Source organism: Cervus elaphus, chromosome 14 (genome assembly GCF_910594005.1).
Source record: "Cervus elaphus chromosome 14, mCerEla1.1, whole genome shotgun sequence".
NCBI lineage: Eukaryota > Metazoa > Chordata > Mammalia > Artiodactyla > Cervidae > Cervus > Cervus elaphus.
Window position 1 is genome coordinate 5156909 of NC_057828.1, and position 24252 is coordinate 5181160.

The following is a 24252-nucleotide window of genomic DNA, read 5'->3' on the forward strand; positions in this document are numbered from 1 at the left end:
GCTCTAACTCACAACTCTGCTTTTCCACAAGCACGTGGTTTTTCATGCTTGGGCCTGGAGGCTGGATGGGAAAAGGAGGACAGGTGTGGTGTGTGTGAGGAGTTGGGTTAAGATGGGAGGATCAAAGAGGTCTCTTCCCAAACCCTGAAGTTGTGGCCAGTCACCTTCTCTACATCATAGTTTACACCTCTAACCTGTGAGGTGTGTTTTAATCAGCCTTCCATTAGTATATGAGTGTGTGTGTCTGCCTGTGTTTACATGCCTGCTAAGGGAGGTGTGGGAATATGTCAGTGAATGTAGATGTGCACCAGTTGATGGTGCATGTTTGCACTTGAAAGCCAGAAGGTTTTAGGCAAAATCTAGGGGTGGCACTGTTCCACAATGCTGGTGAGTGTGATTGACAGTTTATAGTCTGTGTATGAGTGTGCATGAATATCTGTATGCAAGTTAACATGGAAATGTGTGCTGGAACATGATACAAGTGCAGGGAAGTACATGGCTCTGGAGTCAGTCTGACTTAGCCTTACATCCTTGCTCTGTTATTAACCAGATGTGTAACCTTGGACGAGTCACTGATCCTCAATTTCCTCAACTTAAATGAAGATAATAAGTACCTTTCAAGTTTACCAGGAGATCACCTCCCACCGGTTAGAATGGCCATCATCAAAAAATCTACAAACAATAAAAGCTGGAAAGGGTATGGAGAAAAGGGAACCCTCTTGCACTGTTGGTGGGAATGTAAACTGATACAGCCACTATGGAAGACGGTATGGAGAGTCCTTAAAAAATCTAGGAATAAAACCACCACATGACCCAGCAATCCCACTACTGGGCATATACCCTGAGAAAACCATAATTCAAAAAGACACATGTACCCCAGTGTTCATCGCAGCACTATTTCAACAGCTAGGACATGGAAGCAACCTAGATGTCCATCGACACATGAATGGATAAAGAATCTGTGGTACATAAATGCAATGGAATATCACTCAGCCATAAAAAGGAACGCATTTGAGTCAGTTCTAATGAGGTGGATGAACCTAAAGCCTATTATAGAGTGAAGTAAGTCAGAAAGAGAAAAAACAAGCATCATATATTAACGTATATATAGAATCTAGAAAGCTGGTAATGATGAACCGATTTGCAGGGCAGCAGTGGAGACATAGGCATAGAGAACAGACTTGCGGGCAGGAGGGGTGGGGGAAAGGAGAGGCTGGGACCAATGGAGAGAGGAGCATGGAAACACACACTACCGCATGTAAAAGAGTCAGTGGGAATCTGTTGTATGACGCAGGAACTCACACTGGTGCTCTGTGACAACCTGGGGGTGGGGGCATAGGGTGGGAAGTGGGGGCATAGGGTGGGAAGTGGGAGAAAAGTTTAGGAGGGAGGGGACCGATGTATCCTGATGGCTGATTCATGCTGATGTTCGGTAGAAACCAACACAACACTGTAAAGCAATTATTCTTCAATTAAAAATAAATAAACTTTAAAAAAGATTGTCATGAACACTAGAAATGATGTATACAAAGCTTTTGGCGCCATAGCCCACATAGCAGGATTCAAATTATGCAGCTAGTATCACGCACTGGGGATGTGGCCCTGGTGGTTACTGAGGCGGTTACCCAGGCAGCGGGTATGTGAGATCTGGGTAAGGATTGTGCACTAAGGTGTGCGTACTAGCAAAGCTGTGTCTAGGTGTGTTCCACCAAAGCAATTCCTTCTCCTCCAGCAGGCTCCCTACTCAGACCGGGGAAGGAGGATGCAGGGGCTGGGCCAAGTTCGCAGACACCGTGGGTTTCTGGGTCCGGGGTCCAAGGCAGTAAGAGGTTGAGAGGAGCTGCAGGAAGCCAACGACCTGCAGAAGCTTCCTTTTTTCCCTCCACCCAGCAACCGTTGAACACCGCCACCCACACCCACCCGTCGCTCCACCCCCACCCTGCGTTGCTTTCGACCAGGGAGAGCTGGGCGGAGAGGAGACCCCACCGGAAAGAGGATTCCTCCCCTCCTTTCCCCTCGCCGCCTTAAGACAAACCAGGAAGCCACCGCAGCTTGCAACGGGGCCACCTTAACAGCGAGGAATGGCCTGGCTCCCCGCCAAGCCCCACCCGGCCCGGCCTCGCTCCGCCCCTTCTCCTCCCGCCCGGGCCGGGCTGGTGAGCCAGAGTCTGGCCCGAGTTGGCTGGAGCTGTTGCCATGACAAGCATTTTCTTAAGAAAGCTCTGCTGTTGAAACCGTCTAAATCCGGGCGTTGAAAGGGGGCGCGAAGTTCCTGCGGAACCGTCCCTCCGAGAAAAGCAAGACCAGGGACACCCGCCCAGCTCCCCGGCGCCCTTTCCTTCCAGGAACCTGAGAGGTCCTTCCCTTGGGAGGGCCGGTGGAGACCCAGCCCACTCCCTGGTCTCCGCGAGGAAAGCAGAAGAGACCAGCCAGCAACTCCGGCGTGGTTGCCACACTGGGGAGACCGGTGGGTGTACACCCCCCACCCTACCCTTATCCATGGAAGGCTGGAGGGGGAGTCCCGCGTGCAGAAGCCTGGATCTTTGCTAAGAAAGAGAGGTAAGATTGCAGAGAATGAATTGAATCGTGATTTGCAAACTTAGTTTCTTTCTTTCCTCTCAATGACTTGTTTAACTCCTTGAATTTCTTCTTCCTAGCATATTTCTTGCGACTGGGTTTAGGGTGTGTGTATGTGTGTATATGTGCACAGATTTGTCAAATACTATATTTCCTTCCTAGATTCAGTTCTTAGAAACCATATAATCAAACAAGTGATTTCTCCTTTTTTCCCCCTAGTTGTCATTCTTAGGCTGTGGGGGTAGGGAAGTGGAGGGTCTGTATTTTTCATACCCAAATTGAGCTTTTGGCAAAAGCATTTGTTTTCCCCCATTCGTTCCTGCCCTCCCTGCCCCCTCCTCCCCCTTGGCTTGGGAATGAGACACAGAATGGAAAACTGTTGCAGAAATATTTTCCGTGTCTGTTCCCTTTCTTGAAAGCCCTAAAGAGAGATGGAAAAAAAAAAAATGAGTATGAAATCTTCAACAGGAAGGAGGGGCAGCTCTGGGGGCTGAGAAAGGGCTCACTGGGGGGTGAGTGGCGGTTTGGGCTAGGAGAAGTTGGGGGTGGGGAAGGGGAATGCATACATTTTCTTTGGCTTTGTAGGGAAACCTCAGCAGTTTCTCTCTACCGCTTGCAAAACATCCTCAGACTTTCACGTCTATAATTAGTCGTGGAAAAAGCTGGGAGTTCCCTCATACCGTTGTTGTTTGAGTGTATGCAGAGCGTCAAGAACCAACTGTATGAGTGTCTCTGAGGGCACCGCCCCATATATAGCTGTTCCCAAAGGGGAGAAAGGCGAAGGGGTGAAGTTGGAAAGTTTGCAGTTTCACGGGGCTGGCGAATGTTTGGTGGTTAGAGTGGGCCACAGGCAACATTAGGAGGGTCCCAGCATCCTGGGCCACTGTGCTGTCTTGATGAAGAGCTAGAAATTCATGCTGGGATTGTCCCTCCTTTTGGTTCACAAACACTCGCTCAAATACTTGGCTCGCCCCTGGGGTGGAGGAGGCAAGCTGGCATCCTCTGCAGGCGAGTCCAGCCTCACATACGCCTCCGTCATCTCTCTGAAGGATCCACCGCGCTCCTGCCGGGTGTGGAGGGTGCGGGAGTGGCTGGCCACATCCTGGGAGAGAGTGGGCACTCTGCTGGCCAGGATCACCGCCCTCCCGGGCATACCTGCCAGACTCACAGTAACTTGAAGTTGGTGCCCGCCAGCCTGGTGGGGGGGAGGGGGTCTCAGCTGACGCAGTAGGCCCCGCGGCAGTGGGGGCGCCGAAGGGACCGGAAAACCCCACCGCACCCACCTCGCCTGGGTGGAGTGCCTGGCCGGCAGTGACGGTCTCGTCTCCCTCCCGGAGCCTCCCCCCAGAGCTGCCCCTTCTGGTCCTTACCACTTGGAGCCCCCTGCCCCCATCGCCCCTTCAGCTCAAGGCCCTCTTTTACCAGGAAGGAAGGGACGAGACCAAGGTCATCCTAGGCTGGGGCAGGCCCGGGGGAGAGGAGCCTCCGGGGCAGGGAGCCGGGGAGAAAGTGTAGGAGGCGGGCTCCCTCGGCGGGCGGCCCGGGCTGGCGGCCTGCGGAGCGCGCTCTGGGGCGGGTGAAGGGTGCTGGGGAGCCGGTCCTGCCCCCGAGGCTGGGGAGGGCAGGTGTGTGCAACCGGGCTCTCTCCCTCGCCCTCAGCCAGTTTGGTCGGAAGAGTCTTAAAGGCGAGAGGCTAGAACCTGGAAAGAAGGAAGCAGAAGATTTGGGGGCGAGCAGACATAGAGGCCGGGAAGCAACAGGAACCCATTTCCACTCTGGGGTTCTGGATGACGGGGCTGCCTGCACTCCTGCAAGGTCAGACCGCGCCTCTCCCTAGACTCTGCGGGAGGAGCGAGGGGGGCCTTACCCCGTGGGCAGGGGGCCCACGGCAGGACCCCGCCTGGGTTCTGAGGAAAGCCAAGGAGAGGAGCTCATCCCTTGGCCCGGGAGCCCCGTCCTCCGCGCCACCATCTTGCAGAAGCACAACCCCGAAATCACCCCCTTCTCCGCGCCGTCTCCCACTCGGGGGGCCCCGTAACCCCCGCGTCCGCGCGGCCGGCCCCCCACGCAGGGCCCTGACCCGAGGTCGACCCCGGCGGGCTCGCGGAGGCGTCTCCCGGACCCGCAGGGCGCGCCCGCCGCTTTGAGCCGCGGGCGGGGGCCGAGGGGCTCCCCGCTCCCCACGCCCTCCCCGCGGGCCCGGGGCGGGTCCGCGCTGCGCCCCCTCCGCCGCGGCCACGCCCGGCCGCCGCCCCGCCCCGGGCCTGCGGGGTCGGAGCTCGCCGAGCACCCCGGCCTCCGGGCCGCGCGCGGGTCCCTGCCCCCGGGGGTGCCCGGAGCCCGGTTCCTTCCCCTCCGGGTTACCGACTCCGCGGCCCTGGCTGGGTTCAGAACCCAGCAGACCGAGCACAGTTCGCTTCTCCACCCGGGCTTCTCAGCACCGCGGGCTCAGTCAGTGTTTGCCCGCAGGAGAAGGTGGCGTCGGGGGGTCTGGGAACCCGCCTCTCCCGGGCTGACTCCTGGCTTCCCTGCGGTCTCCGGCCTCCCCTAGAACCGGAACGCCCGCTCCCCTGGTGATGGCCGGAGGGGTGCTGAGTCAGGTTTGTCGGGGGTGGATGGCCTTGGGTATCCACGAAAGTCAGAACGGGAGGGCCCGGGGGGGGGGGGGGGGCAGAAGTAGCAGGTGCTGCGGGGGAGCCGTGACTCTGTGCCTCTCTCGCCGCGGCCCCTTGAGAAGAGGGGTCCTGGGCCACTCAACCCAGCCCTGGCCCGCGGCCACCTACCAGCGTTTCAGATATTACAGAGGAAACTGCCTCTTACTCCAGAATAATTCAGCTTCTCTCAGCAACCCCCATGGGCCCTTTTCTCTGTTTTTCTATTCCCCTGGCCTTTGACCCAGAAGGCCTGCTGCTGAGGGCATTCCAGACCCACCAAACCTTGGAGGGAGAAGGCGAGGATGTTCCTTCTTGGTCCCAGCACCTTAAGAGTCCTGTCTGGCTTAGGTCGGCCTGGTGTTGGGTTCACCTTGTTAGAGGAATGCCCCTCCTAGGCCCCACTGCCTTCCCTGGAGGAATTCTCCCCCAGCCTCCGACCTCCTCCACCAACCCCCTGGGATAGGGCTCCCTGTTCCTCAGACTGGCACTGACTCCTGTCACCTCTGATGGGTATTTGCTGGGTGGGGGTAAGAAGGAGGGAGGGTTGAGCAGGCAGGGGTCCCAGGGAAGCAGAACACTTGGGCAGAGTCAACTGGGATGCCTGTCCCTTCCCCGCTCATTTCCCCCTGCTTCAGAGCGGGTCAGAGGGGGAAAGCAGGCTGCAGTCCAGAAGGCTGGGGTGGAATGCTTTGTGCTCCACTTCCTCTCCCGCCATCTCGCTGTCTCCTCTTTCCTTTTTCCCTGTATGGGCCATTCTTGTTCCACTGACTTATTTCCTCTGCACGTGGTGAAGCAGAAATGACTGGCACTGCGGCCCCCACCATAAGCCCGTCCTCAGTGTTCAGCCCACAGAGACAGGGCTGAGGAGGAAAACCAGACGGAACCTACTTAGAACCAGAGCCACCGACTGCTAGCCAGGGGAGGAGCTGGTGCAGGCAACTTGTGCTGGGACAGGGGTGGATCAGACAGGCCAAAGGAGAGAAAAGGGAGGTGAGAACACAGGTAACAGTCCCCGCCTGCCCGCCCCCGTTTGGACTGTCTTCACTCTTAATTCTTCTCTGGCTATAGTCTTCAGCCTCATCATTTCTCTCTGCTCTGGTTTCCCAAGTTAGGTACAAAAATCTTTGAGATAATTCAGGGAGATGAACTGGGATGAAATCAGTGAGACTCCTTTGCTTTGGCCTTCTTGAGTCGGATCACTCAGGTCAGAGGGAGCTTAATTGTTAATTGGTGAGGAGTTAAAGACTCTCAGGTAAGCTCAGGGAAACTCTCAGCTTAGAACACTTCATAACATCCTGCTGTGATCTTCCACCTGCAAAATCAATGTCAGGGGTGCAAACTAGTACAACTCCTATGGAGAGCAAGTTAGCAGTGTCTAAAAAAACAACATATGCATTAACCCTGCAGTCCTGTTTCTAGAAATTTATCCAGAAAATGCACATTCACAAATACAGAAAGACAGGTGCACAAGGTAATTATTTAAGGCATATTTGTAATAAGGAAATCATTGGAACTATCGATGTCTCTTTGTGTGTGCACTCAGTTGTGTGTGATTCTTTGCGACCCCGTGGACTGTAGCCTAGCTTCTCTGGTGTGGGGTTTTCCAGGCAAGAATAGTGGAGTAGGTTGCCATTTCCTACTCCAGGGGATCTTCATGACCCAGGGATCTAAATCACGTCTTCCATGTCTCCTACATTGCAGGTGGATTCTTTACCACTGTGCCAACTAGGAAGTCTGGAAACTATCAGTGCCCATCTTTAATAGACACAATGGAGTACTATGCAGCCAAAAAAATGAGTAGGAGCTCTATGAACTGATATGTGATGCCTAGGATATGTTATTAAGTAAAAGCAGCAAGATGCAAAAGAGTGTGTGCATAGTATGCCATCTTTGGGTTGAGGAAGTGGGAGAAATAGAGCTTTTTGTGTGTGTGTGTGTGCAAACTGATACATGCATATACATAGGAAGGATAAACCAGGAATTAATTAATTAAAATGGTTACCTATAGGGGGTAGGTAGAAACAAGTTATAGAGGCTAGAGATTGGCATGAAACTTTACTGATATCTTTTTAGACTGTTTTGAATTTTGAACCAGGTAAATATTTTATGTATTCACAAATTAGATCAAAAAGAAAGGAAAAAGCAAACTCTAAAGCTACCTGCAACAGAAATAAAGATCCTAACTGAATATCAATTTGATCACAAATAAGAGAGTTAATTCTAGTAGTGTTTTAGTTTAGTGCCCTGACTCTATATCCATACTGAAATGTATATTCCAAGGATAAAAAGAACTGCAAAAAAGATCTCAGAGAACTTTGTGGTATTGGTGTAATAAAATGGAAGCTTTTCTGATTATTATAGGCTAGCTCAAAGAAGTAACTGTGTTGATATTTCTGAAAATCAGAGTTTTACTCTGGAAGAAGAGAAACAAAAATGGGGGAAGGTAAGGCAAAACCCTATGATTTTTTTTTTAATGTATCCCCTAGGTCTATCCCCTGGAAGGGTCCAGAAGCAATGCTATGCAGTAGCATTGAATACACCTAGTGCTTGGAGTTTTATTTCTAAATACCACTTTCCATTAAAAGAAAGCAGTGCTCCTTGGAGAAATACTGATTCCAAGTGTGAGACTGGGAATGTAATAAAGTGTAAGACACTGAATAAAAGATTCCTTGAGTCCATTCTGAAAGTTAAAATGGAGCAGGGAGGAGTGGGGAGAGGAAACTGTATAGATAAATGCCAGTGAAGTGTGGAAGTGAGGACAGAACATTAAACTTACCCATTTGCAGCCCTAAAATCATAGCTGATTTGGGCTAGACTTACTAATGGATGCCAAGACCACTGGGTGAAGGGTTGGTCTTAGCGTATTGCCTCACAGTTACCCCTTAGAAAAGGAAACACCTATCTTTACAGTGGAGCAAGTCAGCACTGACCACCTTAACCAAATAACCAAACATCCTCAGTAGCGGAAACACCTGGCATTAATTCCTCCTGATGTTCTTGCTGTAAGAAGTTCAATCATATCACCTATACTCTTGTCAAAATGTGTATCCTGAATCCAATCATGAGGAGATGAAAGACAAATCTAGAATGAGAGCCGTTCTTTTTATTCCTTTGCATGCCCATCTAACAAATCTATTCACTTTTTAACTGCTCCTGTGTGATAAAAGTCACACTTGTTGGTGTGCAGTTCTGTGAGTCTGGACAAAAGTGATCATCATATAATCACCACCACCATGAGATTGTTGTTGTTCAGTTGCTCAGTTCTTTGCAACCTCATGAACTGCAGCACGCCAGGCTTCCCTGTCCTTCACCGTCTCTCAGAGCTTGCTCAAACTCACGTCCACTGAGTCGGTGATGCCATCCAGCCGTCCTCTGTCGTCCCCTTCTCCTGCCTTCAGTCTTTCCCAGCATCAGGGTCTATTCTCTTACAAAAGACCCTGATGTGCCATGAGATACTGAACCACAATATTTGCCTTTCCCGAACATCCTACTGAATTGCGCAGGATGTGATCTTTCGTGTCTGACTTTCACCAAGCATGACACAGTTCAGATCCTCCTGTGTCCTTTTGTGTCTCAAGAGTGTGTATTATAGAGTAGATGTCCATTGTTTCAGCTTGTTTATCTGTTCACTAGTTTAAGAAGATTTTATTTGTTTCCAAGTTTTTGGAGATTGTGAATAAATTCACTATAAATATTGGACTCAGGTTTTTGTGGGGAAATTGTTCATTTCTTCAGAGTTATAATTTATAAGAAACTGTTAAACTGTTTTCCAAAGTGGCTGTACTATTTTGAACCAACACTGCATGATAATTCCATTTGCTTTGCATCCTTACCAGCACTTAGTATGGTCACCTTTTTAAAGCTAATCTGTCAGATGTTTAGAGGTATGAAATTAGTTGGTAGTTAGACTGTTATTTGATATCATCAGCCTGAAATGTTGAAAAACCTAGTAAGAAATAAGGCAGGCATTTCTGGATGTTAGCAGCCAAAAAAAATCTACTGGGGTAGAATGAGAGTCATTCTCCATGACAACTGAGACTTCAAAAAAGTGAATTATTAAAAAAACATTAAAATTGTGTGTTTGGAGAGAAAGGTAGGGAGGCTGAAACCTCTTTAGATTTAAAGAGATATTTTAGCCAAATGCAATGCATAAACCTTAACTGAATCTTGAGTCAGAAAAAAAAAATAAAAAGACCATAAAAGACATTCTGGGACAACTGGGAAATTTTTAACATAGATATTAGATGACATGTCATTATTGTTAATCTTTAACGGTGTGCTAATGGCCATGATAATGATTTTATAAGAGAATATATTTATGCAAAAGTATTCAAGGGCACAGTGTCTGCAAGTGGTTTTCAAATGGTTCAGCCAACAAAAGTGTGTGTGTGTGTCTATGTGTGTATTTATATTCATCAAGAGGGTATACAAGATGCTAACAATTGGTGAATCTAAGTGAAGGGTCTGGAGTTGTTTATTGCACTGTTTTTTCAACATTTCAGATTTGAAATGTTTCCTAACACCAAGGCGGGGGGAGACATAAGCGCTAGGGAGGACCCTCGGGTTCCCAGACCCCTCACTCACCCCTCTGACTGAACTGACAGGGCGTCTGCTCTGAGCTCCCTTGAGGCACACAGCACCTCCGGGAAGCTTTTGTTTTCCCCTTGCCCTTAGCATCAGGCTCTTCTTTCTGGGTGGGAGCAGCTTGGGCAGCCCGGAGCAGCAGGTGGACGCAGGCGCTTGCCTGCAGGGCCACGGCTGGCTGGGGAGGCCTGGGGACGGAGGCTTCCAGAGTCACTGCCTGCCCTCTGAGAATGGCCCTCAGTATAAGAGGAGGGATCCACCAGGGTTCAGAAGTGGCTTCTGCCAAACTTTCACATCCCTTCGGAATTCTACAATGAGGTGCTACTGAGGGAACCCAGCTGTGCTTGCCCTGAGCCTTTGAGTGTGGGCTAAGCAAGGACGCCTGGACCGTCCCCTGGAGACGGCACAGGGGCTGCATGGCCACTAACCCAAGTGACCGTGCTGTCCACAGCTGCCTTCAGCCTGGCTCTAACTCGGGAGAGAGCACAGGTTTCCAGGACTGCCTGCATTCTCCTCTCTCCTCTCTTTTCTCCCTGGGTACCCTGGGGCTGAGTCCTGTGTGCTGACTCAGGGCCCTTCTCCAATAGGAGAGGACTCTGGATCCTTCGGTCAGTTCCCCTCTGTCTTGCTTGAGGAGCCTGAAAGAGCAGCAGCCAGGAAGTTGGAAGGGGGCAGACAGGGCCGGGTTTGTTCTGTGTGTTGCCAGACCTCCCAGAAGAACTCAGGACTGGGAGTCAGAAAACTGGTGATCTGGGCTTATGACTACCGAGTGACCTTGACTGAGGCAGGTGACATCTCTGGGCCTTAACCACTCCCACTATAAAAGGAAACCAAGCTTGGACAAATAGGCATTTCTGATTCAAGGCTCCTTTTCTACCAAGAGGCAAAACTCAACACCGGAACCAAGCTCTTTTATCATAGAGTCTAGCACAATGTAACATCCTGTAGCTAAGTTCCATCCTTCGTCCCAGGATGACCAGTTGTAAGGAGGCCTAAAAGCATCTGCCCTGTGGACAGCCACACCCTCCAAGTTTGGGAGTAGAACAAAGTTCTTAGATTCCCCATCCCCACTGGTCTGAAAGTTAATGGAGCACATACTCAGTGCCTCCAAGGCCACGGTTCTGTTATGTCCTAAACCAGAAATTAAGAAAGCTTGGCTGGAGATACAGAAATCCAAAACTTCAAGGAGTTTCCTTATTTCCTAAGAAACATGATTCCTCCAGAGAGTTATTAGGTCAAACCATATGAAATTGCCAGTTTGCAGCCTCTTTTGACCTATAAAGGCAACTTAATATGATTCAAATTAACATTAATATTATTAAACACTGGAAGTCAGGAACTATAGTCAGTGCAGTGGAATGGAGAGATGAGATTTCCATCTGAACAATGGATTGGGTTCAGAGAAATTTGGGTAGAGTCACCAGCTGCTAGGCTGGTTTGTCCTATCTCTCAATCCAGGCTTTTAGCCCTGGAGGTAGACACATTAGCCAGGTCCTTGTCCAGACTCTAGTTGAGATTTCAGCATGAGTTTTTCTGGTAACTGGCCGGGGCAGCTGCCCGTGGGTAGAGAGGAGAGTGCTGTCCATCTGTAGTTCACTATTCCTGTGCCCTGCTTCGTGTGTTCAGAGCTGAGAATGGAGGGAACTGAGAAAGGAAGAAATAGGAAATAGCGATCTAATTCCCCCCGTCCAGTGGCAGACCGCAGCGGGACACACAGCTGAAGCCTCATCTGGCGCAGGGATGCTGAGCGCTGAAGGGAGATTAGTGAGAATGTGGAGGCCAGAGTTTGACAGGTCTCACCCCATCCTTAGAGGAGGTAATTGCCAAACAGGATTGGAATGAGGAGAGATAATAGCTTTGATGGAGGAGAGGATGGGGAGGATGGGTGGATCGGGAGGAAGGGCTGTCTGCATCTGGCCGAGGACTCTCAGCGTCCTGGAGAGTCAGGCGCTCTGGCAGGTGAGGGAGGCTGTCTGCTTCCTCCTGTTGGAATGCCTCCAGTCCTTTGTTTGAGCCAGCGCCCAGGTCTCAGGGAGGAGGCATCCGGCCTCAGCAGCAGCCTGCTGCCTGCTTTTCTCCTGGTACTCGTGGACCTTTGGGAGGATTTTTTGATGGTCCCTCCCCGCTGTCTATACTACAGCCTTCTTTGTGGGAAGCACCTGTAGGACATCTGTTGGAATGCCCGATGGGCACAGCTGGCATCCAGACTTCCAGGGGCTTTCTGACCTTGGTCCAGGGGAGGTTGGTCACCAGGCTTTGGGTTGGGGAGGTTTTATTTTATTGAGCCAAAGCATTTGAGATGGATTGAGCTGGAGAAATGGTTCAATTTCCTTTTATCCCAAGTGAGAAAACTGAAACCTAGAGACTTGTCCAAGAACACCAGACTAGTTGGAGGCCAAGCCCAGTTCTCCCCACTCCACGCCTATGACTGGGCCCCTGAGCCCCTCCGCGCGTTTCTGCATGAGCCAGATGGATGTCAAATCGCCTTGGTACCCACTTTCTCTACCCATGTAATTGGGACAATTATTCTAGCCCCTCTTGGGATGATGTGTGGCATGATGAGATCATGTGCTAGAAGCTTTTTCAAAGAAAGATGCCAGAAACCATAAAGTTGCTGTGCCATGATTGTTATTGTTGCTGCTATTATTAGCAATTAAGGTCATCAGGACTAGAGAAAATGCAAAGGAGAAGCACTTTGGCACCACCCTAATCACTGCGGCTTCTCACAGGCCTGGCCTTTTCTCTTGGTCCTTTCCACATCCCTTCCCAGGCACCTGGGCCTTGAGCTGGGAAAGGCAGAGTAACACAGAGGAGAAGCAGAGGTCCTGGAAAAGGGCGGGCAGAACCCCCCTCCTGCCTGGGTATCCCCAGCTCTCCCCTTTTTTTCAGAATGTGGCCTCTTGGAGGGAGTGTGGAGGGAAAACACTTGACCTTCACGTCTTCCTTGGCAGCTAACTAACCTGGGTTGTCTGGGACCTCTGATTTAGGGGCTAAGAATCAGCAGAGTTGAGCCACTGTAATAGGACAGAACAGATTGATTTTATTGCCAGAGCCAATGTATCATTTATTTGCTTGTTCATTTATTCATTTGTTCATTCAGCAAGCAAAATGAGCACAAACTGTGTGTCAGGCGCAGTGTTAGAAGTTGGGAAGAAGGGTGTCCAGAAGGCAGGGAAGGACTAAGAATCACCTACTTTCAGCTCAAGGACAAGTGTCCTGAGCCTGGGCACCCACAGCAAGCCCTGATCGTGGCAGTGTTCCCGAGAACTTGCATTTGTGTCCTTGAAAGATACCTTTAACCCCTGAGCTCAGGAAGATCAGGCTTAGATTCCGTGATGGATTGAGCTGGGCGGGGCACCCCTGTGTCACCAATAAGACTGGCCTGATGATGAAGGACCTTGAACGTGGAGTAGCTCCTCTCGGCCCTCCTGCCTGGCATCTGGTCCCATCACCTTATGGGAAATAGATGGGGAGACAGTGGAAACAGTGTCAGGCTTTATTTTTGGGGGCTCCAAAATCACTGCAGATGGTGACTGCAGCCATGAAATTAAAACACGCTTACTCCTTGGAAGGAAAGTTATGACCAACCTAGATAGCATATTAAAAAGCAGAGACATTACTTTGTCAACAAAGGTCCATCTGGTCAAGGCTATGGTTTTTCGAGTGGTCATGTATGGATGTGAGAGTTGGACTGTGAAGAAAGCTGAGCACTGAAAAATTGATGCTTTTGAACTGTGGTGTTGGAGAAGACTCTAGAGAGTCCCTTGGACTTCGAGGAGATCCAACCAGTCCATCCTAAAGGAGATCAGTCCTGGGTGTTCATTGAAAGGACTGATGCTGAAGCTGGAACTCCAATACTTTGGCCACCTCATGCAAAGAGTTGACTCATTGGAAAAGACCCTGATGTTGGGAGGGATTGGGGGCAGGAGGAGAAGGGGACAGAGGATGAGATGGCTGGATGGCATCACCGACTCGATGGGCATGAGTTTGAGCAGACTCCGGGAGTTGGTGATGGACAGGGAGGCCTGGCTGCTGCAATTCATGGGGTCACAAAGAGTCGGACGCGACTGAGTGACTGAACTGAACTGATGATCAAGGACTTGCCTTTGTCCTTTGTCTTCTGGGTCAGGGCCTGGTGCTGGAGCTGGGTGTTTGTTCAGCCTGGTATACCCAGTCCTTGGGCTGGCATCCCAGTGTTGCCTGACTTTGCAATCCCCTGCTTATGTTCTCAGAATCTGATGGGAGATATTCTGTTGCTAGGATGTGCAGAGGGATCTGCATGGAACCTTGGAAAGAAAAAATAAACTTCCAGAGAAGCCCTCCAGTTTCTCTTCCAATCCTTATTTCTCATTTCAGCCCTTCCACCCTACTTGGCAGTGTGATATTGAAGGATAAGAGAGATATTGAAGGATTTAGATTCGGTTGATGCATGTTATACACATCTTTATTGAACTTCAGCTTTCCCATCTTTAAAGTGTGCATAAGATCATCTTTCCTTACCTTCCCTGTAAAGTGTTGTGATGGACAGATGAGATGTGGTGGATGACAGCATTGGGTAGACACCGGAGCGCTGGATGTGCGTAGGCCTATTACTTCAGTGCCCCTCCGCATTTTCCGTTCACATTTCAGTCCTCTCTGCTGCCCAGTCCTCTGATCCCACTTGCCAGTGTGTCCTTCTCTGATCTCTCACGTCCACTCCAGATTCTGCTCCTACTGTGTCCTCTTTCCTTGCCTAGATCAAGATCTAAAACAACACTTGTTGCATCTTAAATGATAACAACAGTAAAAAGTAATAGTCTAATTATGTGCTCGGTATTAAATTTGGATTATCTCATTTAATATTCTTAGTTGACAATGAAGTCAGTACTAGTATTATCTTCATTTTACAGATTAGTAAAGATGTTCATAAAACACAGGCTGAGGTCCAGCCCTAGTTTAGCCTGTTTCTGAATTTCCTCTTTCCACTGCTGAATGACTGACTGGCTGACAAGAACAGGGAGAGATTTGACAGCTTTTATTCAATGTCAACTAAATACGCTGCTTTCAAATTATGTCACAACAACCACCATCTGAGACTGTTACTGGATTTGTCTTAGAGATCATCTGGTTGCAGAATAGAAACCAGTCCAAAAAAGCAAAAGGGGGCTCTAGTAGGTTACAGAGAGATATCACAGAATTAGCAGCCAGAGGTGCAGCTTCCGTGCGGACAGCATCTTTCCTCTGCCCCCCGTCCACATGCACAGCTGTCGTCGCGGTTCACCAAGCAGCAGTTTCGGTGTCCAGACTGATGACCTTTCTGCTTAGCTCTGCAAAGTAAATTAACTCAAGTTTCTCAGCCCAAATATCAAGAGATGTTGATTTCCAGATCAGATCTGATGTCCATCCCTGCTAATCATCTGTGATCTGTGTGGCCTGCTTGAGGAGAGTGTGGACTAATCAAATCATGAACACCCAGGCCTGTCCCTCCAACAGTGGCTGTGGGTGGGAGTGAATGTTTCTTGAGGGGAAGTCCTTGACCTTAGACGGATGCAAACCCACCATGCTGTTTATCACAGCAGACTGTCCCTACGGATGTCATGGAGGTGACGCCCTGCCACAGCCCCTAAAGAAGAGATGAGTCAGTTGTCCTGGAATCTGCATGTTCAGGTGGGCCCGAAAAGATAAGAATACCATTTTTGAACCCTGCTATATGCCAGGCATTTTGTGTATATTATCTTTCAACCTTACAACATGTCATTGTTTTCATTTTATAAATTAGAAAGCTAATACTCAGCAAGCCAAGTGTCTTGCCCAGAAGTCCTCTGGTTGGTTAGGGCTGGGCCAATGTTTGACCCAGGCCTGTCTGACAGTAAGACCCTTTCTATTAATCAAAACTCACCAAAAAAGACTGTTTGATGTTGATTGTGCTGTGATGTACGCTCCATGAAGGCAAAGATCTTAGTCTTTTTGTTCACTGATATATCCCACCTAAAACAGTATGTGGTGCATGGTAAATGCTCAATTAAAACATCATCACATGTATTTTGTTTTAGTATCTTCTGTACCCCTGGGCTTCCCATGGTCAGAGGGAAAAGGGTAATATTGTAACTGTTAAGAATGGGCCACTGAAATAACTAGGATAGCCCTCTGGGTGTGCCTCTGATCCCTAACTCAGCTCTCCTTTGACAGGGGACTTTAGGAAGAGTCCCTCAACATAGAGGACTCTAAAGGATGGTATGGCTCTGTCTGCAGCTGTGTCTCCTGTCCTGTAACCTGATCCCAGACACTTAGCCCTGTGAAGAGGGCAGGTGAAAGGAGGTTTCTAACACTAGAAAACTCACTTACTGGAATAGGACATAGAATGCCGGGGAAAATAATGCTAATTTCCATTGGGTTTCCGGCCCCAAGGTTCAGTTTACCAAATCCTGAATTTCTTCCCATGCCTTTCTCTATAGCAGTGCCCTCTGCCCTCAGTCACCCAGACAGTGTTCCCAATCCCAGGTTTGGGAGAGTCAGATGGAACTGGGTTCAAGTCTGCCTTCCCATCCTTGTGACCATGGACAAGTTTTTCATGTGACTGGACTCCATCTTCTCTGGAAAAAAAGGATTATCTATTAATAAAGAGTGGTCCATGTCCTAAGGGCCTGGCCCGTAGTAGGTCCTCGTTGAATTTTGATTTTACCCCTTCTGTCCCTCCCATTCTCCCTTCCTTCTCCATGGATCCTGGCACAAGCCTGCCCACCTGCTCCCTGCTAACCTTTGGGCTCAGTACCTTTGGGGTCAGAGCCCATTGTCCCCAAGTAACTGAAAGGCCTGGAGGCCCCTGCTTCCTACAGCTCTCCATCAAAAGGCTTCACTGGCCGACTGGCGACTCTGTTGTTTCCAAATGGCAGCAGTTCCAAAATCACGCTTGACCCTTGTATAGCAAGAGTCCTGGCAAAATGAGGAGTGGCAGGTGGAGAGCTACAGTCCCCTCATTTTGTTTGCTCCTGGCCTGCGTTCCTTCCCCGGGAGGTAGATGATGGAAGAGCCATGCTGGGAAATCTCTTGTAGGAGCCAGAATGGGTGACAGCGCTCTACTTGCTTGTAGCAGCTGCGGCCCGAAGATGCCATCACTATGTGGTCAGGCAGATCACTTGCCAGCTGCCCCTGGAATTGAGCAGGCTGCTTAATAAGCAGGCAGGAGAGTCCCAGTCTGGGATCACCTTTCTCTCCAGCACGCACCCGCACAGAGACTTTAGCTGTTGTGAAGTGCCAGCCTGGCCAAGGTAAGGCATGAACCAGAATTTGCCCTCCTGAACTGGAAGGGGTGTAGCAATGAGAGACTGGGCTCTTGCTTCTGCTTCCTGTGGATTACTTAAGTGCTCCAGGCTCTCCTGGAGTGGAGGAGAGAGATTCTCCAGCCCGCTTAGTCTCTCGGGGATGGCATCCTGTGAAGGGAGATGCTTTCAGAAGAAGTGAGCATGTAAGTCGTAACCGAGTTCATGTGAGCAGCGTGGTTGCTGGGACAGGTCAACTTGTCGGTTCTGGCTACAGCATCCGCTTAGCCCACACGCAGCCTGTGAGCTAGGACTGGTGCCCTACCTCTGGTTAGCCAGTGGGCTTCCCAGGTAGCTCAGCTGGTAAAGAATCAGCCTGCAATGCAGGAGAGCTTGGTTCAATTTCTGGGTCAGGAAGTTCCCCTGGAGAAGGGATAGGCTACCCCCTCCAGTATTCTTGGGCTTCCCTGCTGGCTCAGACAGCAAAGAATCCACCTGCAATGCGGGAGACCTGGGTTCGATCCCTGGGTTGGGAAGATCCCCTGGAGGAGGGCATGGCAACCTACTCCAGTATTCTTGCCTGGAGAATCCCCATGGACAGAGGAGCCTGGCGGGCTACAGTCCATAGGGTCACAAAGAGTCGGACATGACTGAGCAACTAAGCACAGCGCAGTAAAGTCCTTGGTTCTTTACTGGATGAAAAGAGTCTTAACTGGATGAAAAGAACCTTGGTTCTTTACTGGATGATGATCAGTAAACGTTGGATGGATGAATAACTGAATAAACCAATAGAAATTTTTCTTTAGAGTCAAGATCACAGCAGAGTTTACCTTTTTTCTTCCCAGGGTCATCATCCCTGTTCAGCATCTCATCATGTCATGCTGAATAATTGCAAAGGACTCCTAATGACGGACAGGGTGGTCTAGAAGGACAAATTACAGATTAGAAGTCGGGAGACCTGGGATTTCAACTATTTAAGTTGCTCTTTCACTTTAAGGATAAATCTGGGCTTCCATTTGTTCATGTGTAAAATGAATAGTTTGGCCTAAACATACTTTGAGGAGATTTTTAACTCCCAATTCTCTGCCTCCTCCTGCCCAAACAACCCTGAAGATTAATTATAGTTGGTGACCAAATTTTAAAAATAAGATTCACCATAGAAATCCAAATTTCTTGCTTCTCAAAAAGTGGAAGCTCTCACAAAAGTTCCACCTTTTTTCCATGGCAACAGTTAGCAGGAGCTCAGTAACCGCTGCCCTGTTCAGACAGCGTCTGCGTTCGTTTGCCACAGACGCCTCCTCTCCCTGCTGCCTAATGCTCAGGCTGCTTCACTCGTTTTTGTGGCTGCCTGGTCCATGCAGGCATGTTAATTTGCAGAAAACAAAACCTTGAAGGGTGGAGGGAGAGGCACCTAGGATGGGGTGATAGCTCAGCTGGCTTAGGTGCAGAGATGAGGAGAACTTCCTGGGAGGCAGCGACAAGGATGCAAATGGAAACAGTGACCAGTGCCCCAGGAGACTGCTTAGGGACTTGGCCTCCAAGAATTGTTAAGTCCGTGCCTGAGGAAGCATCCTCCTCTTCACCAGCTTCCTTTTCCTTGGACGCCTGCCGGGAGTTTGGAAGGCTCCCTAGGGCCGCCTCAGTATAACTGTATCTGCCACTACACGGTAGGGAGCTCAGGGCTCCATCTAAGAACCTTGCAAGGCTGGTAATTCCCTTTGCACTTCTGTTGTCCAGCCTCTATTGGTATTTTGGTCACAAAACAGTTCACACTGTTGGAATAAATACAACATGAGGCAACCCAGGATCCCAGCCATATTCCTGTCGGTGAAGTGCCTGTTCTTCTGTTAACTTACTCGGCTTATCTCATGCACCTGTTGCTGTGAACAGCAGTACTTTGGAGCTCCCCAGGGCTGGCTGATCCCAGAGTCCTTTGTCTAACTGGGAGCTAACTTGTGCCCCAGTGTAAGTCAGGGCTGTTTCCCACTCAGCTCCTTAATCATCCTGTCTGAGCCCTAGGCAACTCTGCTTCTCTGTTACCCTAAGCAGGCAGAATCTTCTTTGCATACCCATTCATAGAATCTGTTTTTCCTACTTTCTGGTTTGCATGCTTTTTTAAATTATTATTATTTTTTACTTTTATTTGCATTTATCTTTGTGGCATTTATTCCCAGGCCATAAGTTTTTGTTTCTTCAGTTTCTTCTGGGATATCTTTTTCTTCTGTGCAACCTCCTCCTCTGGCTTGGGAACAATCTGTTCTTTTTCAGTAAGGGTCATCTCAACGTGGCAGGGGGAGCTCACGTAGGGGTTGATCCGACCTTAAGCTCTGTAAGTCCTGCGCGGCATCTTGGGGGCTTTGTTCACTTGGATGTGCTCAATGACCAGAGAATCTACATCTAAGCCCTTAAATTCAGCATTACTCTCTGCATTTTTGCGCATGTGTAGTAAAAATTTAGCTCTCTTTCCCAGCCACCGACCCTGCGTCCAGCCCCACTGTTTGGCCTGTGCACACCTGCCAAATCTACCGCTGTAACGACGGAGTGGCACATACTGCTTCTTTAAAGTGACAGCCTTCAGATACTTGGTGGCTGTTCCGATATGCACACCCTTTATGGCCTGGGCAGTTTCACAAGTGTTCTTAAAGTGAACACGAAGATTTGAACCTCTTGATTTGCATGATTTTGTGGGGTTTTCTGGGTCGAGTGAATAGACCATTTTTAGGGGTCACCTCAGGCCGCTTACTGGAAAAGCTGCATGCTTTTTTTTTTAATTGATTAATTTCTTTTTGGCTGTGCCGGGTCTCCGCTGCGTGCAGGCTTTCTCTCGTTGCAGCGAGTGGGGCCTTCTCATCGTGGCGGCTCCTCTCGTTGTGAGGTACAAGCTGCAGGGTGTGTGGGCTTATGTGGTTGTGGCACACAGGCTCAGGGCTCTAGAGTGCTGGCTCAGGGCTTAGTTCCCTGCAGCATGTGGAATCCTCCCAGCCCAGGGATCAAACCAGTGTCCCCTGCACTGGACCACTAAGGAAGTCCGGCATGCTTTCCATAAGGGAGAAGTAAGATTTCCGTAAGTCCAAAGATAATTGTTAACATTCTGGTATATTCTCTTTATTCTTTTATATATGTAGGTGACTCTACACATTTTTTAAACAAAATTGGGAATACTTTGAATATTAAGTTTCTGATTCAGATTTTTCCAACTCAATACTATATCATGAGCATTTTCTTACATCCTAAGGAATTGTCCACAAGTCAGTCACAAATATGGTTCTTGGAATCCGATAATAGTAGGCAACCTGAGGTGAAAGATTGATGTGATTTTGGAAGGAAAATAAAGATATTGATGCTTGCACCCTTTGCCTTGAAAGTTGACAGTCTGGAGCCACCCTGGGCTGGGTACAGAGGTCTGAACCTGGGATGAAAAGATCAGAAGAGGGAGAAAGCTTGGAACCCTTGAATTGCCTTAAAAAATTCCTTCCCTCTGTGTGTCTGGATCCCACATGAAGGTTCAGGCCAACCTGTGTTTGAAGTAAGAGTTAAAAATGTAAAGTGGCTTTTACACAGGCTCAGCTAGGGGCAGGGCTTTCTGGAAGAAGATGTGGAATACCCTAAATCAAGTCCCTATAAACCTGTGAGTGGAATTACTCTTAATGGCAGAAAGGCTGACTCCTCCTGCTGAGTCTGGGCTCTGACACTAGCCCCCTGGTTTGAAAGAACTGTATGGCTTTTCCTGTCTTCTTTCTCTGAGTTTATTTTATCTTGGGCTATATTTTTAAAGAAAAGAAACTTCTTTGTTTTGTTTTATTTTAAACAATCATCCAAGCCTAGGTCAGGGAGGGGCAGAGGGAAAGGAGTTAGGAAGAGCAAGAGGCTGTGAGCACCACCAAAATTAGCAAATATAGCACTGGGGACAAAGACAGGGTCTAGTGCCTCTGATGGAGACAGAGTCCCTGTGCTTTTGGTAGGCAGCTCAACACCCCTCAACAGTTGGGATGCTTTGAAATGACAGCCTGAGATGTCAGCCTCTTACAGGTTGTACCAACCAGCAATTATACATTTAAAAGTGACAAAGAGTCTTAATGACCATCATGATGAATATGGGCTTATCCAAATAATATTGGTACATGTTCAGTGTAGGCTCGAGGGCTGGGACATGAAGCCTTAGGCTCATCCATGAGCTGGTGCCCCCTTCATGTGTGAGTCGGGAAGCTCTCCACTGTCGTCCCATGGCCCACAGGGAGGTTTCACCCGTGCACTTTCCTCTTTCCCAAGGAGGTTTCATCCCTTACCTTCCTCCTTCCTCCCATCTAGGGAGATAGATGAGGGGAAGGGAGGGAGATGCTTTGGTTTCCATTACAAAATAGGGGAATCTTTGTTATTCTGTTTTCATTCAGGTTACTCCACAACCTCTTGCCATAACAGAGGAAGATAACAGACTGGGTGTTATCATCACACATGTCACCCAGCTTCTGAACTTCAGCCTTTTCATCCTCCTTAAAATATCAGATAATATAATTTTGAATACCTTACAGGGTCATTACAAGAATCACATGAGATATTGGGTGTGATAGAACTTTGTACAAGGTAGAGGGCCTACAAATATATAATTATTTACAAAGATTCTTGAATGAGGAAGCCCCTCCTCACCTGACTCCTCTGAGGTTTGGAAGGCCTTTTTTCCAGCTCATCTAAAATTTGAACTCTCTTTCTTCGGCAGGTGCGTACCTATGCTGTAGATGGAGGGTGAGATGCAGCAAGTATGAAAGATTTGTTCAAAGTGGGTGAAAAGCTGGAACTCTAGAGGCATTAAAAGGAGCCCCTTAATTGAGTTCCACTCTTGACCATACCACTAGCTAACAGCATGACTTTGAGCAAGCCCCTTAACCTTTGAACCTCATTTGTCATCTGTTTCTAACCATAAGGATTATTAATAATCTAGGGGGACAGTGTAGAACCTAAACAGAAGTGTTCTCAGAAATTAAAAGCACTACACATGTGTGATAGTATACTATTAGAGCTCAGATGTGTTCCTGAAGAGGTCAAGAGGAACCAGTGTTTGATTAAGATTACACATCCTAGAATCCTACTATATCCGAATCTGCCTGCAATGCAGGAGACCCGGGGTTAGGTGCCTGGGTCTGGAAGATCCCCTGGAGACAGGAAAGGCTACCCACTCCAGTATTCGCCTGGAGAATTCCATGGACAGAGGAACCCGGTGGGCTACGGTCCATGGATTGCAAAGAGTGGGACATGACTGAGCAACTAACACACAACAGTACATTATATTATCACTCAACTCCCTCTGTTTTACAGACCATAAAAAGCTGAGTCCAAGCAATCCCCCCTTGTACCCTGACCAGGTTGCACTCTTCTCTAGGACTCCGGCTCCCCACGTGTCCCCCTTCTGTTTTAGGTCTCCCACACCCCAGTACTGGAGAAGGAAATAGCAACCCACTCCAGTATGCTTGCCTAGAGAATCCTGTGGACAGAGGAGCCTGGTGGGCTGCTGTCCATAGGGTTGCACAGAGTCGGACATGACTGAAGCGACTTAGCAGCTGCAGCAGCATCCCAGGACAAAGGGAAGATCACTCACTCTGGGTACCTTGGTCTCCTGTGTTAAAGCCTCTCCGATTTGCCACGCCCTTCCCTTCCACCGGGATGGGAGGTGTCTTTCATGCTAACATCTCAGAGTCACCCCGATATTTGTCCTTCCTCTCTGACATCATGCATCCACCGATCATCCACGTTCATGCTGTGGGCATGCCGGGCAGAGCGGGACGCCGGCGGTCTGGGCAGTTCCGGATCAGGGCTGGAGGGAACGGGGCTGAGCTCGGAGTGTGGGGGAGGGAGGGCGGGGACCTGGGGGCGCCCGAGCGGAGGCGGAGAGCAGGTCCCGGGCGGGCCGCGGTGAGTCACGGCTCCGCTGGGCCACGGCGGGTGGGGCCGCCCGCCTGCTCCGGGCTTGGCGGGGCTGGGCATCCGCTGCCCCGGGCGCCCCCACCCCCACCCCCACCCCCCGCCTCCAGGCCGGGCGCCGGGCGCGGGCGGCGCGGGACCGGGGCCTCCCCGGGGCTCCGCTCGAGACGGGCAAGCGGGCGGGGGCCGGCGCTGCGGCTTCTCGCCCCCAGCCCGGAGACCGCCCTGCGGAGCCCCTACTTGGGTGGGGCTGTGGCGGCCGAGGACCCGGAGTTTCGGCGGGGGCTCTGCGCCCTGGAGGACACTGGCGCTTCGGCTTCCTCCGTCCCCGGTTGCTGTCTCCCTGCATTGTGAGATTAAATACCTCTTCGCCTCTCTCCATCCCCCAGCCGGAGACTTGGTCCCTGCTGAGCTCTCCCGCCCACCTCCTTTCCGAGCCCCTCCCGCTTCGGGTCTCTAGAGGAATAATGCAGATACGACCTTCTGCCCTGCTTTCCTACCACCCCACCCCCGAAAATCAGAACTGCTAGGTTGGTTGATAATGTTATTAGATAACATGGTCAAATGCAGTATATTCACCGTGTTGTTAAATGGCAATTTTAGACTGTGAAATCGACAACAGAAGGGCGCATCTAAGAGTTGCTGACTTTTGGTAGATCCATGACTATCTTTGATCATGCAGATTAAAAATGTTGCAGGCAGAAATAGTGGAAACATACTTCTCTCTCTGATCTCTACCTTTTCTTCCTTTTATTTCTCTGATGCACAAAAATGAATGGTTCATGATACATTTTCTTCACTGGTTTATGCGTGCCTCTCTTTTACTGCTTATGTTAATGTATTAATGTACCTGTTGAAGACACCACCCAGTCCAAAAATGTTGAACTTGTCACCCAGTCCAAAAACGAGATCACTCCCATATTTTGCATCCACCTATGAGCGCTTTCTGTCCTAGCCCCTTACCTGTCCCAACTACTATCCAGAATTTTGTCTTTACCATTCTTTTCATAAACCTGTGTATGCCTAATCAAATATATTATTTAATCTTACTTCATATTCTTTATTAAAAAATATACTGTGTACAGTCTTTTGGAGCTTATTTTCATTCAATATTATAATACTAAGATTTGTCCCTGTTAAGTGTAGCTGCAGTTCATCCATTTTTACTGTTACGTACTATTCTATTGGTGAAGCTATCACCCTTTCTCACCATAAAGAACAGCATTACCACAGACTTTCTTGTTCCTGTTTTCCTGTGCAAGTCTCTTCTATGTATCACTCTCAGA

General features: G+C 49.3%; 1 protein-coding gene across 7 annotated transcripts in view; it reads left to right on the forward strand.

Moving 5' to 3' along the window:
- Nucleotides 1-2145: 2145 nt before the first annotated feature.
- The window catches only part of ATP2B4 (ATPase plasma membrane Ca2+ transporting 4), a 100845-nt gene continuing 78738 nt past the window's right edge, over nucleotides 2146-24252 (forward strand). For 3 of the 7 annotated variants that reach the window (XM_043924170.1, XM_043924173.1, XM_043924172.1), the window contains exon 1: nucleotides 2146-2559. The gene's annotated coding sequence lies outside the window, so the exon portion shown is untranslated. Of the gene's footprint in view, nucleotides 2560-4949; nucleotides 5178-15370; nucleotides 15462-24252 lie in introns of those variants that run through there. The other 4 variants (XM_043924165.1, XM_043924169.1, XM_043924166.1 and 1 more) reach the window with 3 other exon arrangements.